This window comes from Pseudophryne corroboree, chromosome 6 (genome assembly GCF_028390025.1).
Source record: "Pseudophryne corroboree isolate aPseCor3 chromosome 6, aPseCor3.hap2, whole genome shotgun sequence".
Lineage (NCBI taxonomy): Eukaryota > Metazoa > Chordata > Amphibia > Anura > Myobatrachidae > Pseudophryne > Pseudophryne corroboree.
The window spans coordinates 783,804,834-783,830,101 of record NC_086449.1 but is presented as its reverse complement, the minus strand read 5'-3'; the positions used below and the strand labels follow the sequence as shown (position 1 = coordinate 783,830,101).

Sequence of the window (25,268 nt, the reverse complement as noted above, 5' to 3'; positions counted from 1 at the left end):
CCAGCAAGCCTCCCCCGCAAGCTGGTACTTGGAGAACCACAAGTACCAGCATGCGGGAGAAAAACGGGCCCGCTGGTACCTGTAGTACTACTGGAAAAAAAATACCCAAATAAAAACAGGACACACACACCGTGACAGTAAAACTTTATTTCATACGTCGACACACACATACTTACCTAAGTTCACACGCCGACATCGGTCCTCTTCTCCATGTAGAATCCACGGATACCTGAAAATAAAAGATCAATATACTCACCTCAGCCATGGTCCAGAGATACATCCACGTACTTGGCAAAAAAAGAAAACGAACACACGGGCCACCGGACTGAAAGGGGTCCCATGCTGACACATGAGACCCCTTTCCACGAATGAGACCTGTCAGTGACAGCTGTCACACAAAGGTCTCTAAAGCCAATCAGGAAGCGCAACTTCGTTGCGCTCACCTGATTGGCTGTGCGCTGTCTGAACTCAGACAGCGCATCGCACAGCCCCGTCCATTATATTCAATGGTGGGAACTTGGCGGCTAGCGATGAGGTCACCCGCCGGTCAGCGGCTGACCGCGGGTAACCCCACCGCTAGCCGCTAAGTTCCCACCATTGAAACTAATGGAGCGGCTTTGCGATGCGCTGTCACAGCAAAGACAGCGCACAGCCAATCAGGTGAGCGCCACGGAAGTAGCGCTTCCTGATTGGCTGAAGGGACTTCAGTGACAGGAATCACGTGATGTCCTGGCATTCGGGAGAAAGGGGTCTGATGTGAAAGCATGGGACCCCTTTCAGTCCGGTATGGAGCGGGTATTTGCGGTTTGTTTTTTTAACAAGTACGTGGATTATACTCTGGACGTGGATGTATCTCTGGACGCTGGAAGGTGAGTATAATTTTTTCACAGGTACCCTCGGATCGTCGGAGACCGTGGCAGTCGGCGTGTCAACATAGGTAAGTATGTGTGTGTCGGTAGTGTGTAATAAAGTTTTACTATCAAGGTGTCTGTGTACTGTTTTTATTTGGGTATTTTTTTTCCAGTAGTACTACAGGTACCAGCGGGCCCGTTTTTCTCCCGCATGCTGGTACTTGTGGTTCTCCAAGTACCAGCTTGCGGGGGAGGCTTGCTGGGACTTGTAGTACTGCTGGAAAAAACAATATTCTTTTCATTATCACAAAAGGCTATCAGCCCCCCCATCCGCAGCCCATTGGATGGGGGGGGACAGCCTCGGGCTTCACCCCTGGCCCTTGGGTGGCTGGGGGGGGGGACCCCTTGATTGAAGGGGTCCCCACTCCCCCAGGGTACCCCGGCCAGGGGTGACTAGTTGGATATTTAATGCCACGGCCGCAGGGCGCTGTATAAAAGTGACCCCCGGCTGTGACATTATCTGTCCAGCTAGTGGAGCCCGATGCTGGTGTTAAAAATACGGGGGACCCCTACTCTTTTTGTCCCCCGTATTTTTGGCACCAGCACCAGGCGCAGAGCCCGGTGCTGGTTTTAAAAATACGGGGGATCCCTGCCCAATTTTTCCCCGCATTTTTAGAACCAGGACCAGCTCGAAGAGCCCGAGGCTGGTTATGCTTTGGAGGGGGGACCCCACGCCATTTTTTTTCCGGGTTTTTCCCGTTTTTTCCCGTTTTTTAAAATCGCGGCAAAATCCGCCAAATCGGCCGATTTTCGCCCGCGGTTCTGGCGAATCCGTTTTTCATTGAATATGGTGAATTCCGGCAGCCACCTGCCAGAATTCACCTGGCGAATTGAGCTGGAAAAAAAAACGGCGAAAAATTGCCGCGATTCGCCGTGAATTGCATATACCCCAATGTGTCTTAATTCTTCTCCTCAGGAATCTTTAATACTACCCTTTCTCAGAGAAACTGTGTATCCATCTGGTCATCCTACCTCAGCTTAGCATTCTGTATATGGTTTAATATTTTCATTGAATACATTCTGTTGAGCATCGAATTACTACACTTTCGAGTTACTTTCATATGTTCTTAATTCAAAAAGTTAATCTATCCATGAAGTACTGTAGCTAAAAACCAAGATAGCAGTAAAATGTTTGCACAAGGCGTAAGACCTCATTCATTTAATTTTAATGAATCTTTGATTCTTTTCTATAAACTACACAGGCTTTGAAAGGTTTGGTTTTCTGGTAATACAAAAAAAAATATATAATGTTTTGGTTGTGAAAAAAATTTCCTTAAACTTTACACTTGATAAATGAAATACTTTTTCCAGAACGTGTATTTTTACAAAACAGGGAGTAAAATATATTATTGTAGTGTTACTAGCAAAAATGTTAAAATATGATAAAATTGCAAATGTTTTAGAAATGTCACATCAGAAAAGTTATGCAGATTATTCTTAAGGTCCTTTATTGAGAAGTACTGTACATAAACATTATTCTGTGCAAGGACAAGACAAAGGGTCTCTTGCAGAGCTGTACGGAAATGCAAAAAGTTTTTGGTTCGAGCTGGCAGAAAATTATGCCCTTTCTAAAAATAAAAAAAAATAACAAGCCCATGTTGATAACACTATTGATCTTCCCCAACTGTTGTTGCTGTAGCTGTGGCAAACTGCAGCTACTAGAAAGCCCCATTATGCCTAAAGTTAAGGCTGCCAGGGCATATTGACACTTGGGGAACAAGTTATGGCCAACAATGCACAGGTACCAATATGGTGGATTTTTTTGTGACACATTGGGCAGGATTCAAAAGTTCCGTCCCTCTTTCCAGCTGCGATTGTGCCCGCAGGCGGTATTATAATGTTACTGCTGATGGGCGCGACAACTTCATTTCTCTAACGTCATAGAGGATGCTGGGGTCCACATTAGTACCATGGGGTATAGACTGGTCCACCAAGAGCCATTGGCACTTTAAGAGTTTAAGAGTGTGGGCTGGCTCCTCCCTCTATGCCCCTCCTACCAGACTCAGTTTAGAAATGGTGCCCGGAGGAGCCGGTCACAGCTAGGGGAGCTCTCCTGAGCTTTCCTAATAAAGTTTAGTTTTAGAGTTTTTTATTTTACAGGGAGGCTGCTGGCAACAGCCTCCCTGCAATGTGGGACTAAGGGGGGGAGCGATGTCCGCCCTGCGGGGTCTGAGCCATTGACTCCGCTGACTGGACACTGAGCTCCATAGGGGCTGATCGGTCTCCGCCGCAGGGGAACCGCTCACCCCAGCAGCATGCCGCCGACCCCTTACAGAGCTGAAGCAAGTGGTGAGTTAGTCACCGACCCCCCTAGCAAGCGGTGAGTCAGTGTGAAGATGGCAACAACAGGGATTGGAGCGCGGTATTAACCGCGCTCCAGGATGGTTCCAGAGGCACACTGTGCAGCGCTGTGAGGGGCGCCCTGGGCCAGCGCCTACCCCTCACAATTGGTCAGCAAGCCTGTCGGGCCCCAGGAATCCCAGCCAGCACAACTCCTCAGACCATTTTCAAACTCAGTTGAGCGGGAAGACAGCGCCATGAAGGGGGCAGAGCTTCTCCTCAGAGCGGACCCTGCAGCATTCCAGCGCCATTTTCCTGCATGCTGTTTGCTGAAGGAAGATCCTGGTCCCTCCACAGCAGCTCCAGATTACTGTAACGGTACCAGGGGGTTGTAGAAGGGAGGGGAGGCTAATTGTTTGACTGTGTGTCCTATTAAGGTGCACAAGTCAGCGCTGGTAAGGGGGTTTTCTCCTGTTGTTAAGCGCTGGTGTGGGTTGGCTCCAATCTCTGTCTCTCTCTTGCCATTCTTGGGGGGGAAACTCTGTCTTACCCCATCCTGTGTGTGTGTGGTGTGTTTGGTGGTCACCAGCAGCAATGTCCAGGGATATACAGTGTCATATGCTGCAGAGGATTTATCCTCCCAGGATGATCCCATTCCATGTAATCAGGTTAGAACTGGTTTAGCACAGATTCCAGCAAGGGAACCAGAGTGGTTTTCCTCTATCAGGACTTGGATTACTCAAATTTCTGACAGGGTTACCAGTAATGAGTCAGCAACCCAGGTATTGCAGTCCTCTATGGCTGTGTGGCCCTTGTCAGGTACCTCAGGTCACCCCTCTATATACCCCCACAAACGTGCTCTTGTGCAGGTAACACAAGATGACACGGATACCGATTCTGACACTACAGATGGTGATGGGGATGTATTGCGGGGGTCCGCATCTCTTGCAAGGGGGGTGTAGTTGTTGATAGAGGCTATCAAGGATGTGTTAAATGTTAATGATACCACACCTGAGCAGGTTGAGGAGGATTTTTTCATGGAAAACAAGAAAGCCTCACTAACCTTCCCTGTGTCAAAAGAGCTGAATGCTATATTTGAAAAGGTCTGCTTGAATCCTGAAAAGAAGTTTCAGATCCCCAAGAGGATTCTGGTGGCTTTTCCTTTCCCTGAGGAGGATAGGAAAAAGTGGGAAAACCCGACAATTGTTGATGCATCTGTATCTAGACTCTCAAAAAAGGTGGTTTTACCGGTACCGGGATCTACCGCCTTAAAGGAGCCGGCGGATAGAAAGATTGATAATACTCTGAAATCAGTGTACACTGCTTCAGGGGCTATATTACGTCCCACTATTGCTAGTGCATGGATTGCTAAGGCTATAGTGAAGTGGTCGGCTGCCTTGATGGAGGATTTGGATACGATGGATAGGGATGACGTTGCATTGTATTTACGCAACATTCATGATTCTGCAGGTTTCATGGCTGCAGAAATTTCTTCCATGTCTGTTTCAGCTCGTCGGGGACTGTGGCTCTGCCAGTGGTCGGCCAACGCGGAATCCTGAAAAAGTGTGGAGTCGCTGCCCTAAACAGATCAAGCTCTCTTTGGGGAAGCCCTAGACGCGTGGATATCTACCGCTACAGTGGGTAAGTCTCAGTATCTTCCCTCAGCAGCTCCCGCTCCAAAGAGGTCCTTCTCAGCTTTGCAGCAGTCCTTTCGGCCCAGCAAATCCAGAAAGGCCAAATCATCCGGTACCTACGTCAGGGGGGGTAAGGTTAAGTCCAAGAAACCTGCTGCTGCAGGTTCCCAAGAACAAAAGCCTGCTTCAGGTACCCCTAAGTCCTCCGCATGATGGTGGATGGGATGGCCCGGTGGTGGGGCCCGTAGGAGCAAGACTCAGACAGTTCAGTCATGTCTAGGTCTCCTCCGGCCTGGATCCCTGGGTGGTGGATATTGTCACTCAGGGATACAGGCTGGAATTTCAAAGTCTCCCTCCTCATCGTTTTTTCAAGTTGTGCTTACCAACTCTGTTGGAAGACAGCACAGTGCTACAAGAGGCTGTTCAAAGGCTGGTAGAGGCACAAGTCATTGTGCCAGTACCACCGCACATGCTGACAAAGGGTTACTATTCGAACCTTTTCGTGGTACCGAAACTGGATGGTTCGGTCAGGCCCAATCTGAACCTAAAATCATTGAACCCTTTCTTAGGGAGTTCAAGTTCAAGATGGAGTCTCTCAGGGCGGTGATATCAGGTCTGGAAGAGGAGGAATTCCTGGTATCCCTGGATATCAAGGATGCCTACCTTCACATTCCAATCTGGCTACCGCATCAAGCTTATCTCCGATTCGCGTTGCTGGACTGTCATTTTCAGTTCCAGGCTCCGCCGTTCGGCCTCTCCACAGCACCGAGGGCAGAGATGATGGTGCTACTCCAAAAACCGGGCGTGAACATCATTCCTTATCTGGACGATCTCCTGATAAAGGCATCGTCCAGGGAATTGTTGCTGCAATCCATTGTTCTCACAACACGGCTGCTTCAGGGTCACGGGTGTATTCTGAATTTTCCAAAGTCACATTTGGAACTGACCCAGAGATTGTCGTTTCTGGGAATGATCCTGGATACGGAAGTACAGCGGGTGTTCCTTCCGCGGGACAAGGTGTTTGTGATCCAATCCATGGTCCGGGGTGTCTTCAAGCCACCCCGGGTGTCGGTTCATCAATGCATTCAGTTTGTGCTCTAGAGTTTGCTGTGGAGCGCTCCCTGGGTTACTATAGACAATGTTCTCAGTCCGGAGAGGGAATGTTCGTATATATAGATGAACCTTCTATTCAGCAACACTTCCCCACTCCAATGTAAGTGGTGTCCCCAAAATAGAAGGAAAGTATATAGTGAAGTACAGTTTATCCAAATTTTCTGACAATTGACAATATAGCAAATCACATGAACTCTATATATATATAAATCAACAGTAAGTGAATAATTAAAAACTGGAATCCACCACGAATTGACAGACCCACGTACCGGAGTTTGTGGGGTGTCAAAGGTGCCCACCCAAACACGCCTGTAGTATCACTTCCTGGAATTTGCGGTAATAGACAGCAAGTCTCCTCCAATTAACTCCACCACTTCACCACTCCATTTTGAGTGGAATACCCAAAAAATAGGAGGAAACAACAATATATAGTGAAGTACTGTTTATTCCAATGTGCAAAATTTTCTAACAGATATTACTTTAAATAAATCTCATAAAACCAATGTGCAAATCAGTAGCAAATAAATAAATAAAATCTGAAATCCACCACAGATTGGTGGACCCACGTACCAGAGTTAATGGGGTGTCAAAAGTGCCCACCCATGAACGCTTGAAATGTCACTCCCCGGGATTTTCAGCAACAATCAGTGGATTCCCTCTGGCATCGGAAGGTCCCTCCAACCAGTCACCAATGCGTTTCTGCCCTATTAGGGCCTTTGTCAAGGTGTGTGGTATGTTAGGATGTGAGGGCTTTATAAACCCCGCTCTGTGATCTGATTGGAGGGATTTTTCAATCGGGATATTCTTTAATATACCCTTCTTTTTTATAGACTAGTTCATGGTGATTATGGTAGGTCCTAAAGAGTTTAATAATTGATGATCTACCGCTGATTTCATATTTAAAACCATATTTATTCATACGATCGCATGCGTTCCATAGTCTATGGAACGCATGTCTCTTTCTGTTTCCGGGTCGTCACGTGTCCGGATAAGCTGCGTCTAGCGCTCTGGCCCACCGTGACGCACATCTCCTCCCTCATTCCGGGAACTAAGACCTTTTCACTTCATGGAACGCGCACCAGCTTGCGTTCCACTCGTATGTTAATCTGCTTTATCACAATTCCGGGCTGTGGAATACATAGATCGCATTAGTTCCTCTTATAAATTCATTTCTATTTGTCATAATGGACTGAGAGCTTTAATACTCAATGGAGATATTAAAAACATAATATTAGAAACCATCCTAAAAACGTAGTTAAAACATATCAAGTACAATAAATAGAAGGTTGAATAGTGTCATAAAAACCATTTCAGTTCGAAGTCCATGTTTAACCCTTTGGGGTTAAGGGTACCCATTTCATATATAAGTTTCATTTCGGTTTGTGCTAATATTTCTTCCCCATTGTTCCTTTTCCATTGATTTTGCACAGCTCTAATCCCTATAACTTTAGTTAAACCTTCACATTTATTATAATGCACTTTCTTAAAATGATTTGAAACTGAGTGAGTTATGAGGCCTTTTTCTATATTTCTGACGTGCTCTGCCCATCTTATTTTAAGAGGTCTAGATGTACGTTCGATGTATTGCAGACCGCACTTACATTCCATTAGATATATACAGTTTTTAGTATTGCATGTAATGAACTCTTTAATGTCCTATTTTATTCCTGTAGATGAAAACTGATATTGTTCAAGTTTTGATACCTGTGTTGTGTGAGTTTGACACATCTTACATAAACCACACCTGTGGAAACCTTTCGTCTTTATTCTATTAGATTTTTTTGGGGGGATGGCACTTCTAATGATTTTCTGCCTCAGATTTGGGGCTCTTCGATAAATTAATTTTGGTTCGGACAGTATCATAGGTTTTAAAATAGGATCGCATGAAAGCAGATGCCAATGTCTTTTGACAATCTTTTCCATATCCTTATACTGACTATTCAAAGTTGTGATAAAGGGCAATTTAATTTCTTCTGACTCACCCCTTATTTAGGGTCTGAGGGTGTCTTCCCTGTCTAACAGTGCAAATTTTTCAATATGTGTATTCATGGACTCCTTATGATATCCTTTTACCAGGAACTTATTCTTTATATCATTAGCCTGTTCCTTGTAGTCTTCCATTTCTGTGCAGTTCCTTCTCATACACCTAAATTGGCCCTTAGGTATATTTTTAATCCAGTTGGGATGGTGATTACTTCCTGTAGGGATATAAGAATCGGTGTCTGTAGGTTTGAAAAATTATTTTGTATGGATCTGCCCCTCCTTTATGTATATGGTTAGATCTAGGAAATTGAGCTCCATCTTGCTCATATTAAAAATTAAATGGATATTAAACTCATTAAAATTGAGGGATTTGAAAAATTCTTCTAAAGGTTCCTTCACTCCTTCCCAAATAAAGAAGATATCATCAATAAACCTATACCAGAATTTAATATGTTGTAAGAAAATATTGTTGCCCCAAACGTGGACATCCTCCCATAAACTCATGAAGAGGTTCGCATATGATGGCGCAAATCGAGTCCCCATAGCGGTCCCTCTTATTTGCTGGAAAAATTTCCTATTATACCAAAAGAAATTATTGTTCAAAATAAAATCAATACTTTCCAATGGAAAGGGGATCAAATTACCTATAGTGTCATTCTTCTCCAAATGGTAATGTACTGCCTGTAGGCCTTTCTTATGGTTTATAATGGTATACAAGCTGCGGACATCTGCCGTACATAAAATAGAGTTCTCATTCCAGGACACTGTTTGTAATTTGTTTAAAACATCAGTGGTGTCCTTGGTATATGATTTAATTTTTATCACCTCTGGTTGCAGGTAATAGTCAATGAAATGTGATAGGTTAGATGTGATCGAATTAGTTCCTGCAATGATAGGTCTACCTGGGGGATTTTCTACATCTTTATGTATTTTAGGAAGTACATAGAAGACTGGGAGGCTAGGATCTTTAACTTTAATATATTGTTCTTCTTTGTCTATGATGATTTTCTGTTCTTTATATTTGGATAGTAGATGAACAAGTTTTTTCTCTATTCTCTCACTCAGATTCCCTCTTAGTGTCATATATGTCTCCTTATCGTCCAACTGTTTTTTTATTTTGTCATCGTATTTCTCAACATCCATAATGACTATACCCCCCCCCCCCCTTGTCCGCCGGTTTGATAATGATATTTGTGTTTTCACTTAAACTTTCTATGGCTGTTTTTTGAGTTTTAGTTATGTTTTGGTGAGTTTTAGATTTTAAGTCAGCCAATCATCTAAAACTTCAAATCTAAAACTCACCAAAAAGTAAAAGGTCAAAGGATATCAGAAGGAGTCCATGAATACACATATTGAAAAATTTGCACTGTTAGACTGGGAAGACACCCTCAGACCCTAAATAAGAGGTGAGTCAGAAGAAATTAAATTGCCCTTTATCACAACTTTGAATAGTCAGTATAAGGATATGGAAAAGATTGTCAAAAGACATTGGCATCTGCTTTCACGCGATCCTATTTTAAAACCTATGATACCGTCCAAACCAAAATTAATTTATCGAAGAGCCTCAAATCTGAGGCAGAACTCATTAGAAGTGCCATCCCCCCAAAAAAATCTAATAGAATAAAGACGAAAGGTTTCCACAGGTGTGGTTTATGTAAGATGTGTCAAACCCACACAACACAGGTATCAAAAATTGAACAATATCAGTCTTCATCTACAGGAATAAAATATGACATTAAAGAGTTCATTACATGCAATACTAAAAACTGTATATATCTAATGGAATGTAAGTGCGGCCTGCAATACATCGGACGTACATCTAGACCTCTTAAAATAAGATGGGCAGAGCACGTCAGAAATATAGAAAAAGGCCTCATCACTCACTCAGTTTCTAATCATTTTAAGGAAGTGCATTATAATAAATGTGAAGGTTTAACTAAAGTTATAGGGATTAGAGCTGTGCAAAATCAATGGAGAAGGAACAATGGGGAAGAAATATTAGCACAAACCGAAATGAAACTTATATATGAAATGGGTACCCTTAACCCCAAAGGGTTAAACATGGACTTCGAACTGAAATGGTTTTTATGACACTATTCAACCTTCTATTTATTGTACGTGATATGTTTTAACTACGTTTTTAGGATGGTTTCTAAAAGTATGTTTTTAATATCTCCATTGAGTATTAAAGCTCTCAGTCTGTTATGACAAATAGAAATGAATTTATAAGAGGAACTATGCGATCTATGTATTCCACAGCCCGGAATTGTGATAAAGCAGATTTACATACGAGTGGAACGCAAGTTGGCTGCGCGTTCCACGAAGTGAAAAGGTCTTAGTTCCTGGAATGAGGGCGGAGATGTGCGTCACGGTGGGCCGGAGCGCTAGACGCGGTGCATCCGGACACGTGACGACCCGGAAACAGGAAGAGACATGCGTTCCATAGACTATGGAACGCATGCGATCGTATGAATAAATATGGTTTTAAATATGAAATCAGCGGTAGATCATCAATTATTAAACTATTTAGGACCTACCATAATCACCATGAACTAGTCTATAAAAAAGAAGGGTATATTAAAGAATATCCCAATTGAAAAATCCCTCCAATCAGATCACAGAGCGGGGTTTATAAAGCCCTCACATCCTAACATACCACACACCTTGACAAAGGCCCTTATAGAGGGGAGGGGTCCTGGGGTGCACACCGGTAATGAGAGGTGCGACCCTGCGGAGACCTTTCAGTAGAACTGCATACAAAGAAAAAGGTTGCAGGTGCACAATTCAAACATTACCAAATTATTAATAATAATAATTGCAATAAAATTTTGCATTTTAAGCGAGGTTCTTCGCATAGTTATGGCCATAAGTAACGGCTTGCCCACCGCGTCCAGGTGACCTCATTAGTCGGGCAAGTCCCTAACATTTTGGGATATCCCGATTGAAAAATCCCTCCAATCAGATCACAGAGCGGGGTTTATAAAGCCCTCACATCCTAACATACCACACACCTTGACAAAGGCCCTTATAGGGCAGAAACGCATTGGTGACTGGTTGGAGGGACCTTCCGATGCCAGAGGGAATCCGCTGATTGTTGCTGCAAATCCTGGGGAGTGACATTTTAAGCGTTCATGGGTGGGCACTTTTGACACCCCATTAACTCTGGTACGTGGGTCCACCAATCTGTGGTGGATTTCAGATTTTATTTATTTATTTGCTACTGATTTGCACATTTGTTTTATGAGATTTATTTAAGGCGATATCTGTTAGAAAATTTTGCACATTGGAATAAACAGTACTCCACTATATATCGTTGTTTCCTCCTATTTTTTGGGTATTCCACTCAAAATGGAGTGGTGAAGTGGTGGAGTTAATTGGAGGAGACTTGCTGTCTATTACCGCAAATTCCAGGAAGTGATACTACAAGCGTGTGTCAAAGTCAGAAAAATATCATGATGCACACTGCCATATTTGCACCTCATACATGTCCCCGCTGCGCATGCGTACGCTCTCCCGTGCGTGCGCATACCGGCTGTTACGTGCACCCGCAGGCGCGCGGTATGCGCATTTACGGTAGAGTTTATGTGCGCCTAGCGTGCGACTCAATCGTTACATATTTTTAACATATAATGTATTTTGTAGATTATGGTCCCTTTGATAGAATCTGAAAGTTTAGTTAACATAGCATGTTCATGGACAGAGAGATCCCTCTTTGTTTGATACGAAGGGTCAGACAAGGGTTATACAGTGGTGTTTAGTATCCATCGGAAGAGTATTTAATTAGCAATATTCCGGTGTTGGTTTGAAGCGAATTAATCGCTCGTGCGAATAGTTATGGACATAAGAAGTTTATGTACTTTTACTATTATTTGCACTTACTTATCCATGCGGCGGGAAACCTAGTTTCCCACCCACCTGAGCAGTTGGAAATAGTCACAGCCCACCTGTATGAATCAACCTATGACCTTTTGTTTTAGTGCGAAGACGAATTCCTGTGTCCAATGAACAATAAGAATATAGGGACCATTGTACTGTATTGTGTGCAGTGTATATAAGGGTCACCGTCCCCAGGCCAGCCAGTACTCTCTCTCTTCAACAGTTATCGCTGATAATTTGAGGACTGGATTCCGGTTGCGCCTGCGTGTGTTCCCCGTATGGTATGTTTCTCTGTTGCCACTTTGTTACCCGTATGTTGTTAGCCATTCACACTTAGTCTATGTATTTGTAATGCGATCGTTCTCTATTGTGCATGTTACTGTCTAGATACTCTGTTAGAATTATATGTTAGTTTGTAGCGTATGACTTGTGAACTGTTTTCCCCTTTTTGAATTAACTTAAGACTCGTGATAGTAAAAGGTGTTGGACCCTTAACACGGTATTGTGTGTTCATTATATTGCAAGGGGTAATAGGAGCGTCTCAATCGCTCAAACAGCTTTAGTATTTATAAGGTTAAACAGCGTTATATCACTACAGTGTTTTAGTATAAGGTTTACAGAATAAGAATATCCTCCCTGTGAGTAACATACAAGGTTTACTGATTGTTATCTGGTGAGCGTCTGCGCCGCTCGTGATCTCCTCGTGGTCTCGAGCGTCCGCTACGCTGTTAGCGTATCATTACGGTAGTCGCTCACCTATAGTGTGCCCGATACCAACAGCGTATTCTCGCGAGCGTTTGTGTCGCTCGAGCGGCACGCTCCCGATACAGCGTCCGCTACGCTAAGAGCGTACCCTTACGGTACCTCGTACGCCAATTGCTTACTGTGTCTCTTAACCTCTTAGAGTGTTTAATAAGGTAATCAAATCGACATTCTCACGTGTTTGGGTGGGCACCTTTGACACCCCACAAACTCCGGTATGTGGGTCTGCCAATTCATGGTGGATTCCAGTTTTTAATTATTCACTTCCTGTTGATATATATATATATATATATATATATATATAGAGTTCATGTGATTTGCTATATTGTCAATTGTCAGAAAATTTGGATAAACTGTACTTCACTATATACTTTCCTTTTATTTTGGGGACACCACTTAAATTGGAGTGGGAAAGTGTTGCTGAATAGAAGGTTCAACAATATATACGAACATTCCCTCTCCGGACTGAGAACATTGTCTATAGTAACCCAGGGAGCGCACCACAGCAAACTCTAGAGCACAAACTGAACTATTTTGGGATATCGGTTACCATCCCGGCTGGTGGACTGCAGCACCTTTGAGTTGAAGCGCCATCTGTACACTTCTTTGCTTTCATGAATGCATTCGCCTATTGGGAAAGATGGTGGCCTCCTATGAGGCTCTACAGTACGGGAGGTTTCATGCTCAGACCTTCAAACTGGACCTCCTGGACAAGTGGTTGGTTTCTCACCTCCACATGCATCAGAGAATTTGTCTGTCGCCAAGGGCAAGGATCTCACTCCTCTGGTGGCTACAATTACCTAACCTCCTGGAAGGCCACATGTTCGGAATTCAGGAATGGGTCCTGCAAACAACGGATGTGAGCCTCCGAGGCTGGGGAGCAGTCACTCTAGGGGTGACCTTCCAAGGAAGATGGTCGAGCATGGAAGCTGGCATGCCCACCAACATTCTGGAACTAAGAGCCGTCTAAAACGGTCTTCTTCGGGCAGCCCCTCTTCTAAGAAACAGGGCCATTCAAGTACAGTCGGACAACATAACTACAGTGGCTTACATAAACCAACAGGGCGGAACAAAGAGCAGAGCGGCGATGTCAGAGGTCACCAGAATACTCTTCTGGACAGAAAAGCACGCGTTGGCGCTGTCAGCCATCTTCATTCCGGGAGTAGACAACTGGGAAGCAGACTTCCTCAGCAGACACGATCTTCATCCGGGAGAGTGGGGCCTCCATCCGGAGGAGTAAAAGGAGGTAACAGATCTTTGGGGTCTACCCCAAATAGACATGATGGCCTCTCGTATCAAAGAGAAGCTTTGGCGTTATTGTTCCAGGTTGAGGGACCCTCAGGCAGTGGCGGTGGACGCCCTGGTGTCTCCGTGGGTGCTCCAGTCAGTGTACGTGTTTCCACCACTCCCACTCATCCCAAGAATCCTAAAGCTCATAAGGAGAACAAGGGTTCGAGCGATCCTCATTGCCCCAGACTGGCCAAGTTGGGCTTGGTACGTGGACCTTCTGGATCTACTGCAAGAAGAGCCAAGGCCCCTTCCTCTTCAGGAGAACCTGCTGCAGCAGGGTCCGTTCGTCTATCAAGATATACTGTGGCTACGTTTGACGGCATGGAAGTTGAGCGTCTGATTCTTGCTCGGAAGGATATTCCGAATGAAGTGATTCCTACCCTCATTCAGGCTAGGAAAGGGGTAATGGCTACATATTACCATCGTATTTGGAAGAAATATGTCTCTTGGTGTGAGTCCAAGAAGTTTCCTGCTATGGAATTTCAACTGGGACGTTTCCCCCTCTTCCTGCAGGCAGGAGTGGATATGGGACTGAGATTGGGATCTGTGAAGGACCAGATTTCAGCCCTGTCCATTTTCTTTCAGAAACAATTGGCTACCCTCCCTGAAGTTCAGACCTTTTTGAAGGGAGTTCTGCATATCCAACCTCCCTTTGTACCGCCTACGGCGCCTTGGGACCTTAACGTGGTGTTGCTGTTTCTCCAGTCGGATTGGTTTGAGCCTCTACAGGAGCTGGAGCTCAAATTTCTTACATGGACTTTGTTGGCCTTAGCATCTGCTAGACGGGTCTCTGAGCTGGGGGCTTTGTCATGCAAAATCCCTTACTTGATCTTCCATGAGGATAGAGCTGAGCTCCGGACTCGTCAGCAGTTCCTTCCAAAGGTTGTGTCGGCATTTCATATCAACTAACCAATTGTGGTGTCACTGGCTACTGACTCCTCGATTACTTCAAAGTCCTTGGATGTCATGAGGGCTCTGAAGATTTATGTTAAGAGAACTTCTCGTCAGAGGAAGTTGGATTCTTTGTTTGTCCTATACAATCCCAAGAAAATTGGGTGTCCTGTTTCTAAGCAGTCTATTTCTCGCTGGATTAGGTTAACTATCCAGCATGCCTATTCTATGGCAGGACTGCTGTGTCCAAAATCTGTTAAGGCCCATTCTACTCGTAAGGTGGGGTCTTCCTGGGTGGCTGCCCGGGGTGTCTCGGCAACGCAACTTTGCCGAGCAGCAACTTGGTCTGGGTCGAACACATTTGCAAGGTTCTACAAGTTCGATACTTTGGCCTCGGATGATCTGAAATTCGGTCAATCAGTTCTGCAGGAGCCTCCGTGCTCTCCCTCCCATTCTGGAAGCTTTGGTACATCCCCATGGTACTAATGTGGACCCCAGCATCCTCTAGGATGTTAGAGAAAATAGGATTTTGGTACCTACGGGTAAATCCTTTTCTCATAGTCTGTAGAGGATGCTGGGCGCCCGCTCAGCGCTTTGTTTTCCTGCATATGTTATTTGGTTCAGTGCCACTTCGTTTAGTTGCGTACTGCATAGTTTCTGTGTAAGTAATGTTTCAGCCGTTTGCTGATTAGTTCAAGCTAGTTGACTTGATGTGCCTTGTATGTGTGAGCTGGTATGAATCTCACCACTATCTGCGTTAAGTCCTTCTCTCGAAGTATGTCATCTCCTCGGGCACAGTTTCTAGACTGAGTCTGGTAGGAGGGGCATAGAGGGAGGAGCCAGCCCACACTCTTAAACTCTTAAAGTGCCAATGGGTCCTGGTGGACCGGTCTATACCCCATGGTACTAATGTGGACCCCAGCATCCTCTATGGACTACGAGAAAAGGATTTACCTGTAGGTACCAAAATCCTATTTTCAGCTCACTACCCCCGGAGGTAGTGAGCTGAAATACATGTAAAGAGACCCATTTGGGCGCCCAAACAGGTCTCTACATGATCGCACCTCTTACTTTTGTCAGGTTTAGGCACCTGGCGCGCCTAAACCAGACTGTAATGAGCACGATCAGTGCGATAAAGGGGTACAATTGAATATCGCCTCTCTATCTCCCGTCACTTTAGACGGTAGATAGCGGATGTGATACTGTATGATTTGCATCTGGCCCATTATGTGATTATACCAAAATTGCATCCAAACCTGCACGATGATGAACCCCTAAACCTGCAAATTAGGGACATTGGGGGTCAATCCGAGTTGTTTGCTCGTTGCCGATTTTCGCTATGCTGCGATTTGTTGCTAATTGCACATGCGCAAGGCACGCAGGGCGCATGCGCTTAGTTATTTAACTAAAAACTTAGCAGTTTTGCTGTGGATCCTGCTGCGCTTTTCAGTCGCACTGCTGATCGTGAATGATTGACAGGAAAGGGGCATTTCTGGGAGGTAACTGAGCGTTTTCCGGGAGTGTGCTAAAAAACGCAGGCGTGTCAGGGAAAAACGCGGGAGTGTCTGGAGAACAGGGGAGTGGCTGGCCGAACGCAGGGCGTGTTTGTGATGTCAAACCAGGAACTAAAAGGACTGAGGTGATCGCAATCTGTGAGTAGGTCTGGAGCTACTCAGAAACTGCTAAGAATTATTTTGTAGCAGTTCTGCTAATCTTTAGTTCGCTATTCTGCTAAGCTAAGATACACTCCCAGAGGGCGGCGGCCTAGCGTGTGCAATGCTGCTAAAAGCAGCTAGCGAGCAAACAACTTGGAATGAGGGCCATTGGGCCTTATTCAGCTTCAGTTGCACAATTGCAAAAACGCAGATCGGACGATTATCGGATGACTGTGCATGTGCTGCGAATGCATTGCATGTGCATGACCCACAATTTGCTATTCTTCTGCAATCGCATCTTGGCGGGATGCGATTGCAGGCTCATTGACATGCGGCGGGCATTCGTGGGCATACACATGGCATTTGTGGGGACTTTTTGAGAAAACGCAGGTGTCATGGCCATTTTTGGGGGATGCATCTGACGTCAGCTGCGATTCCTACGATTGAAAACATGACGCCCAGGGTGACTGCATTCTCATTATTCTGAGTAGCCCTGGGTCATTCACAACTGTCGATGGTACTCAGTTTTGTTTGTTTGCAGCTCTGCAATCCTGTCCATCTCGGAATCAGGCCCCTAGTGCCTTACAGTATATAATACAATCATCTAGTGATTAGTCCAATATCTGATGAATGCTTCCAGTGTCAGCATTTCCTTTTTGTACTGTATATGTTTTTAATGCTTAACAATTTTGTAGCCATGCCAAAAAACATGCCCATAGAATTATAGCTGAAAAACTATAGAAGAATCCTTATTACTGAGCGTTAACTGTATCATTGAGAAATAAACACTGAAAAACCAAAAACATAAGGGGGCAAGAGAAGAAAAAAAGAGAGAAACTAAAAAGAGGCAAAGACAAAAAAAAGGGAGATAGAGAAAAAGAGAAGTGTGAAAAAGCTAAGGAGAATGGATGAGACGGTGGAAAGAGAAGGACAGATATGTAAAGGAAGGGAAGACAGATGGAAAGGAAAGGGCTTGGCAGATAGTGACTCGATGAATGATGAGTCCATAATATGAGTCAACTAATATTGAAGATTGTAGCAGCTGGCATTAATCACACACCTAATCTTTGCCCTTCTGTAGATCATTTAACATATCAGAAAATGACTGTACTGTATATACAGAATCTCCATTAAAATTTTCCATGGAATGTGGAGAATATACTCAATTTTATAGTGTTTTGTTTAGAATCCATTGTAGTAGCTAACGTTATGTAAAGACATATATTTTTTATGTTTAAAGAATGTACTACTGTGAAGCAAGAGAGCCTTCATAAGTAGAACATATCATAAACATTACATCTGTATGTTAAAATTAGATATTATTATTATTATTTTTATTATTATTATCATCATTATTATCATCATTATTATCATCATCATTATTATTATTACTATGGTAACAGGCCACTATTATATCCGACAGAGACGTGCATTACTGGGGAAAAAAGTGCTGACCTGTCACTGCCCTCACCTGCTGGCCCCAACATCTACGCCACATAATGGGGGAGAAGTGAGGGAGCGCCGGCCGATCCGCTCTGCTCTGGCTTCCTCTGCAGGATGTGCACACTGCTCTGGAGCCTCTCAGGATGTATATTTGCCAAGGATATGCCCGCTGCACCTGAGGTGAGTGGAGATGCTAGGGATCAGGGGGTGGCCTGTCTCTGTCACCAGCTAGAGCACCTCACTGCTGCCTCACCCAGTCGGGGCTCCCACCTGCCAAAGGATTCCTGGTAATTATGGGGGTTCTGTCTCCACTACCCTGAGCTCCCCTCCCTTATACTGTGCCCCCTGAGCATCCCCTGTTTATCCTGTGTCACCATGAGCTCTTCCTCTTACCCTTTGTCCCCCTGAGCTCTCCCCAATCCTGTGCCCCCTTGAGCATCCCAACCCTGTGCCTTGTGAGCATCCCCCTTACCCTGTGTCCCCAAACATCCCCCCTTACTCTATACCCCCTGAGCATCCCCCCTTACTCTGTGCCATCTGAAAGATTCTCATTCATATGTGATGATAAAATATTTTCTTTTTCATTCTCCTAGTATCAACATTTACTCTAACTATTCTGTCAAAATCTGTATTACCTGGAAGATATGATTGGGTGGCCACAGTCAGGTCTTTAAGGATTAGAATTACAAATTACATTCTAAAGCTTTCTCAGTAAAAAGGATTATTCCTGGACATAAATGATATATTTGTTTGATGCCTTCTTTGTTTATGGTTTCATGTGTATTTTTTTTCTTTTTGTAAATTGGATATTTGCTTAGTCTCGTTCCCCAACCTCTTCTTAACCAACATTTGTTTTGGAGAATATTATTGTGAAAATTTTAATACCATGTACTTCAGTCTCAATTGACTAATCTCTGTCCATCAGTCTCAGTTGACTAATCTATGAGGGATTACTGTCAACTTCTTAAACCTAGTAAAATTAGTCTGTTCCTATTTACCCATTGAACTTGTTAAATGGGAACTGTCACATAATAATAATCTATGTCAGTCTATTGGTTTCATAAAAATGCATGTTTCCAGCCTATTTTGACCACAGAACCTAATACTCAACACCCCAAACAAATAAGTAAAAATTAAATATGAGATTACGTAGTTAGAAAACCATCAAAAGGACAGTATTGTTTTAAAAGTTAAAATAAAGGTCATTAGAGCACAATACAATCTTGACTTATGCACTGTAGGAGCACAAATGGAATGCCTGTTGTCAAATAGGACCCACTGTGTATATATACATCTCCTTAAACTTAGACATAAAGATGTTGGAGTACTTGTTGGCAAAACTAGATCCCATGGCCATGACCATTCCAAAAACTGGATAGATATTCATCTCAAAACAATAAAGCAAGTAGTAAAGTAACATATAGTAATACTTTAATTACCAGAATAAAAATCATATCAGGGTATTATTTTCTGCAACTAGTGGTTGGTTCATCTGTGGTGTGGAGTCTAAATGAGTGTATACTCTTCACCTAATAACCTTACAAAGTGGCAGTCCTAACTGCAGGGCCAAAGTTTTATCCTAGGTAAGCACTAACACAAGAGGAACCAAGAGCAGAAACATGAATTAAGCATAGAGAGGGACTGTACTTTATTTAGGAAGGGTGACATTGGTTTAGAGCCTGAATATGGGTCATAGGTTGATGTTACTAGCAGGAACAAATCAGGAAACAAACAGTTTAGTAATGAGTAGTAACAAAACTAGGGATAGCCATCAGCCATACTGTAGATGATTTTCAACTGTTTGATGTTTTTCCGTCGATTGCGGAAATCCAACGGTTTTCCATCATGGATGACAGTTTGTCAGTGATAGTTTTTTCCTAGCATGGGAGGCACCAAGCTTTGCCCCAGCCCCATTGTTACACAAATCCCCTCCCCCTACCAGATTGGCCTGTGGCCTGTGGTGCCACACTGCAGGGATGGCCATTAATGGTACTAACCATCAGTGCCTCTCTGTCAATGGTTTCATGCCATCAATGCTGAGCACAGATGCCACCATTGATGGTGACTATCATTGGATAAGAATTCAATGGTAAAATCAACACACTGCACAGCACACAGAAACTCAAGATATCCAGTTGAACTGAGCATATGTGCAGAAGGACATGCTGTGGCACATGCCTAAAAATATAGTCACCATTCCAAAGCTGTAAGTAGGCCAATTCAATAAAGCTATCAACACACCCAGAATTTCTCAATAAACTACATTGAATGTACAGTAGTTCATTATGATGACTCCTGATGTGAAATCTCACTCCTACTAACCAATGCAGAGTTGCTTTCCCATCCTCTGAAGAGTCACAGAGAGAAGAAAGTGATAGGCAGCAGGACAGTCTAAGTATCAAGAATTTTCTTAAATTTGTTTTCCTAATGGATCACCAAGTAGCAAGAAAAAAACAGGGTCCAAACGGGAGTGAGATGATCAATAAAGTTGAAGCCAAGGAGTTTATGGGGCAGTTTTTATTTTGATTAAAAGTGGTTTATGTGTGTGTGTTTCATTTTCTGTTTTTTTTTTTCCAAAGTAGTAATTGTAGTTCTTATAGATCTTTTAATTCTTTGGCAGCCATGGGTATGCTATGACTTGTATTTCTACAAGTGTTAGCATACCACAACAGTTTAGGCATGCCTGGGCTTATGGGGACTAGTGGTGTACCACCAAAAGATGCTTATTTAAGTATTCCCACTGTACCAAGGGTGTTTGTTAATATATTCTATAGTGTTTTACGCATGAGCTGTTTTCTTCTAGCAGTGGTGGTGCACATAAGGAATTCAGCATAAGCTACTCAGTTGCAAGTGGAGATGAATTTAGTTTGGTTACAAATCAGTTCTCGTATTTGTGTACACTTGTTCCAGGAGCCTGTGCAAGATTTCCTCAATAAATAGGGGTTTGCTGACAGTGCGGCCACACAGAGCGCAGAGCTCCATCAATATCCAACAGTCCCTGTATCTGTCTAGCAGGGCTCCTGGATTGGCATCCCATAGCCAGAATCTCTGCTACAGTGCCACCTGGAGCATCCTTTAGATGCTCCAGACAGGGACCCTGCAGTCTGGGCAGAACCCTTGAACATCCTAAGGACACTCCGGGCTGTGCTGTATAATTGGTCAGGGAGTGAGGTCAGAGGCGTGGTCAGCACAGGGCTCAGTAACTGGTTGAATGATACAACAGACTATGGGGTATATTTGCTAAGCCTTGGAGAGAGATAAATTAGAGAGCAAGTACCAGCCAATCAGCTCCTAACTGACATGTTGCAGGCTGTGTTTAAAAATGACAAGAGCTTGTTAATTGGTACTTTATCTCTCCACTTTATCTGTCTCCAAGGCTTATAAATAGGCCCCTATGACACCACATATGCATTTTTATTAATTTGCATTTTCCAAGAGTCCTGTTTAATATTCCACAGGCTTATTTATTTTCCTATGAAGCAGTGCCTGAAAATCTCCATATTGTTAGTTAACGTTTTAATGAGGCTGTTCCCTAATTAAAACTTTTCTACTATCATTAAAATCGGTGGATGCGCAAAGCACAAATGCATTTTTCAGAAAACATTTCTCAGTCTAAATAACTGAGATAATGTTTGTTTGTGCTTTAAATGGATCTGTCACCTAAACATTAAAGAGCTATCTAAACCAACTTCATATACATAAATGTATGATCAGTAGCAGATCTTGCCACGGGCAAGCAGGACTTTTGCCCGGGGTGCCGCCATCCGGAGGGCGCTGCACCATGGTAAGATCCGCTGCTGCTGTGCCCCCCGCTGCCGCTGCCGCTGTCCACTGTGAAGGGAAACTAGACGAGAGAACCTTTACTGTAATGATGTGCGGTGCGCGTTGACGTCATCGCGCACCGCACAGCAAAGGTCCTCTCCACGAAGGGAACTAGACGCGTAGCATCTAGTTTTCCTCCGTGGAGAGGACCTTTGCTGTGCGGTGCGCGATGACATCATTGCGCACCGCACATCATTTCAGTAGCGCTACTACTGTACAGGGGGCTTAACTGACCACGCCCCCTATATGAAGCCACGCCCCCTATGGCCGCCCGGGGCGCAAAAAGCCCCTGAACCGGCCCTGTGTATGATATAACTTCAAAACTGCATGATCATCGCTCTGCATTGGTTAATTTGGGGAAAAATACTGTATTATACAGCTCAATGGGGTAGATGTATTAACCTGGAGAAGGCATAAGGAAGTGATAAACCAGTATTAAAGCAGTGTTACAGTAAGTGCAAGGTGATAATGCACCAGCCAATCAGCTCCTAACTGTTAATTTACATATGGGAGCTAATTGGCTGGTGTGTTTATCACCTTACATTTATCCCTGGTTTATCACTTCCTTGTGCCTTCTCCAGGTTAATACATCTGCCCCAATGTTTTATTTTCTAATCCAGCATTTTGGTAGGATAATACTACAATACCTTCCATTCCTTATATTATTTTATTTATTTAAGCTACTAAATAATACATTTTTATTTTCTTCCCCAAACACCAGAGAATCTACTGCATCTTTTAATCCTGTTGATAAGTATTTTTCATTATTTCCAGTCAACTCTCTTGTTGTAAGTTTAACGTGATCATTTTGTTGAGTTAACCGTGTAATAAAAATTCCTCAGAAGTGCTTATAAAAATTAAACGTTCTATATTCATGTGATAAGCAGGAATAGCAGCTAAATGTGTATTAAAATAAATACAAACTTAACATTACTCTTTGGACACATTTCTTTAAAAAGAAACCAAGCCTATATGTGTAATTCCACTACTAATTTTCTGAGAACACGTTAATTTGATGGTTTCTAAGGTTTCTTAACAAAAGCGCCAAGGCTGAGCCCGTGGAGAACTTGTATTGCCTTGATTGAATTTCAGCAGAAGGTCGAAAAGACTTCTCTTGGCTTGGAAAAAAACAGAATTTTAATTGGTTAGACTGTAAAGAGACTACATATAACAAGAGTGCCAGTCATTCTCAAGCATGATTATTTGATTATAGGTAGCATTCCATGTTCGTATAGCCTTCTAATGTCTTCTACAGATCACAACATAAGTATTCCAGCTGGGCTTTTCACAGGTTTATGTAGCAGCAGTTACAAAGCACAAAGGCTTGTTTTTGTTTTACTGACATACTGAAGTGCTATGAATGTAAACGCTTTCAGCAGTGTACCTGTAAAAACCATTGACGCTCCACTGGGTGTCCTGCTTTATCCTCTGGACAAGGCTTTCAATGTGAATATACAGTAGATGTGGTGATAATAAAACATTTAAACTGTATGGGCTGTTTGCTGAGACAGAGCTCCTGCATTGGGCAGGCTGATCTGCCTTTATGTAACCAAATACCCTCAGCATTACAGTTGATGGACCAGTAATCCGCATAAAAGAAAAACAACATTTAGAGAATATATACAGTATATATATATATACAGTATATATATATATATATATATATATATATATATATTAAAAGGAAAGGATGGTTGCGCATTCAATGTTATCCGTCCTTAAAAGTCCGTAAAATCCGTACTAGTTTCAGATGTAGGTGCTGGCACTTCTAAACAGTGTAACCACACTGTTAATTGGAAATGTAACTGGAAAAGAATGATGAAGGCGCACTCAGTGAATCAATGTATAAAGTAGATTTACTACAAATAACAAGCTCACATACATCATAGGTTTAAAATCACCAGCTCGTGAGAACCGAAAAAGCTGTCTCCAATATCACTTGCAGCAGTCCGTTTCTCAGGTTGCCGGCACACGATTGCACTCGGGTCAGCGTCTCAGCTTGCGGATCAAGTGTTCATGAGTGGAACGAACACGTCCTTGTTTAGGCCACAAAATATATACATATATAAATATATTAGAGATGAGCGGGTTCGGTGAGATCCGAACCCCCCAGCCCTCCCCCCCGAACTTCACCTATTTTACACGGGTCCGAGGCAGCCTCGGATCTTCCCGCCTTGCTCGGTTAACCCGAACGCAGCCGAAAATCATCATCTCGCTGTTGGATTCTCGCGAGATTTGTATTCTATATAAAGAGCCGCGCATCTCCGCCATTTTCACTCGTGCATTGTAGATTGAACGGAGAGGACGTGGCTGCGTTCTCTCCCTGAAAAACTCCGTATCTGTGCTCAGTGTGCTGCAAATATCCATGCTCAGTGTGCTGCAAATATCTACGGTCTCTGCCTGAAAATGCTCCATATTTGTGCTCAGCGTGCTGCAAATATCTGTGCACAGTGTGCTGCATTGTGGGGACCACAAGTATATAATTATAGTAGTACAGTACAGTAGGCCATTGCTGTATCTTGCAGCTCTGTGTCAAGTATACTATTTCTGTGCTGCATTATTGTGAGCAGTATATAGTAGGACAGTGCAGCATTTTGGTGACCAGCAGTATAAATATAGCACAGTATAGTAGGCCATTGCTTTGTCTTGCAGCTCTGTATCAAGTATACTATCTCTGTGCTGCATTATTGTGAGCAGTATATAGTAGGACAGTGCAGCATTTTGGTGACCAGCAGTATACATATAGTACAGTACAGTAGGCCATTGTTGTGTCTTGCAGCTCTGTGTCAAGTATACTATCCATATCTGTGCTGCATTGTTGTTGTGAGTAGAATATAGTAAGACAGTGCAGCATTGTGGTGACCACCAGTATACATATACAGTAGTACAGTACAGTAGGCCATTACTGTATCTTGCAGCTCCGAATCACTTCAAGTATCCATATCTGTGCTGCATTGTTGTGAGCAGTATATAGTAGGACAGTGCAGCATTTTGGTGACCAGCAGCATTAGTAGTACAGACAGTACAGTAGGCCATTGCTATTGATATATTACTGGCATATAATTCCACACATTAAAAAATGGAGAGCAAAAATATGGAGGGTAAAATAGGGAAAGATCAAGATCCACTTCCACCTCGTGCTGAAGCTGCTGCCACTAGTCATGGCTGAGACAATTCAATGCCATCAACGTCATCTGCCAAGGCCGATGCCCAATGTCATAGTAGAGAGCATGTAAAATACAAAAAACTAAAGTTCAGTAAAATGACCCAAAAATCTAAATTAAAAGCGTCTGAGGAGAAGCGTAAACTTGCCAATGTGCCATTTACGACACGGAGTGGCAGGGAACGGCTGAGGCCCTGGCCTATGTTCATGGCTAGTGGTTCAGCTTCACATGAGGATGGAAGCACTCATCCTCCCGCTAGAAAACTGAAAAGAGTTAAGATGGCAAAATCACAGTAAAGAACTGTGCGTTCTTCTAAATCACAAATCCCAAAGGAGAGACCAATTGTGTCGGTTGCGATGCCTGACCTTCCCAACACTGAATGGGAAGAGGTGGCACCTTTCACCATTTGCACGCCCCCTGCAAGTGATGGAAGGAGCACCCACA

The 25,268-nt window shown here is 43.5% G+C and overlaps 1 long non-coding RNA gene across 1 annotated transcript in view; it reads left to right on the top strand.

Moving 5' to 3' along the window:
• The window catches only part of LOC134935728 (uncharacterized), a 218,803-nt gene that overhangs the window by 94,316 nt on the left and 99,219 nt on the right, over positions 1-25,268 (top strand). The window contains exon 2 of the long non-coding RNA XR_010180373.1: positions 17,819-18,018. This is a non-coding gene — a long non-coding RNA (uncharacterized LOC134935728). The remainder of the gene's footprint in view (positions 1-17,818; positions 18,019-25,268) is intronic.